Source organism: Marmota marmota, unplaced genomic scaffold (genome assembly GCF_001458135.2).
Source record: "Marmota marmota marmota unplaced genomic scaffold, marMar, whole genome shotgun sequence".
NCBI classification, from domain to species: domain Eukaryota; kingdom Metazoa; phylum Chordata; class Mammalia; order Rodentia; family Sciuridae; genus Marmota; species Marmota marmota.
Window position 1 is genome coordinate 3,135,633 of NW_025999864.1, and position 1,303 is coordinate 3,136,935.

Here is a 1,303-nt window from a genome sequence, read left to right on the forward strand (position 1 = left end):
CTCACCAAACTCTTATTATTGCTTGTATTCTTGATAATTAGCTATCCTAACACATGTGAATTATTTTCTCATTGTGGTTTTGATTTACATTTCCCTGATCATTTCACAAGGTGTTGGTGTTACCTTTATACCAAAGTAATACAAGGAGCCTATAATAAAATAAAATTATATGTAAATTTCCCCAATGAATGGGGATATAAAAATTCTCAACAAAATACTAGCAAACTGAATTCAACTGCACATTAGCAGGATTATATATCATGATAAAGTGGAATTTAACTCTGAGATGCAAGGATGGTTCAACATATGCAAGTCAATAAATGTGATACATTATGTTAACAAGATGTAAAACAGAAAAGAATTAGGTAAAATTCAACATGCTTTCATGATATAAACTCCCCACAAGTTGGGTACAAAAGGAATGTAACTGAAGATAACAAAGACCATATATGCTAAACTCTCAGCAAATATCTTCAACCATGAAAAACAGAAAGATTTTCCTCTAAGTTCAAGAATAAGAGAGTGCCACTTTTGTCATCTCTACTCAATACAGCACTCCTGAGTAATTAGGCAAGAAGAAGTAAAAGGCATCAGAATTGGGGAAAGTAAAATTGTCTTTGTTTATGGATAAGTGATCTTATATCAAATTCAAATCTTATATAGAAAATTCTAAATATTTCATTAAAAAACTGCTAGAACTCATACATGAATTCTTTAAATTTGCAGGATACAAAATCAATTAAAAAATCAGTCATATATATCAATAATAAACTATCTGAAAAATAATAGATATTCAAACAACACAAAACAAATAAAAAGCAATTTCATTTACAATAGCATCAGACAATATAAAATACTCAGGAATAAGTTTAACCAAGAAGTAAAAGAGTGCTCACCTCAGCAGCACATATAGTAAAATTTGAATGATACAGAGATGATTAGCATGGCCCCTGAGCAAAAATAACACCCAAATTCGTGAAGTGTTCCATATTTTTTCCCATACTCTTGGATAGGCAAAATTAATATTGTCAAAATGGCCATACTACCCAAAGTGCTGTATAGATAGATTCAATGTGATTCTAATTAAAATCCCAATGTCATTCCTTATAGAAATACAAAAAGTAATCATTAAATTTATTTGGAAAAATAAGAGAACTAGAGCCAAAAACATACATGAGAGAAAATATAGTCTCTTCAACAAATGGTGCTGGGAAAACTGGAAATCCATATGCAACAAAATGAAATTAAGCCCCTATCACTCACCATGCACAAAACTCAACTCAAAGTGGATCAAGGATCTAGG

The 1,303-nt window shown here is 30.6% G+C and overlaps 1 non-coding gene across 1 annotated transcript; it reads left to right on the forward strand.

Annotated features, from left to right (window-relative positions):
• Positions 1–888: 888 nt before the first annotated feature.
• LOC125620164 lies at positions 889–995 on the forward strand. Its single transcript, XR_007351746.1, has one exon. It is a non-coding gene; the product is annotated as a U6 spliceosomal RNA (small nuclear RNA).
• The last annotated feature ends 308 nt before the right edge of the window (positions 996–1,303 follow it).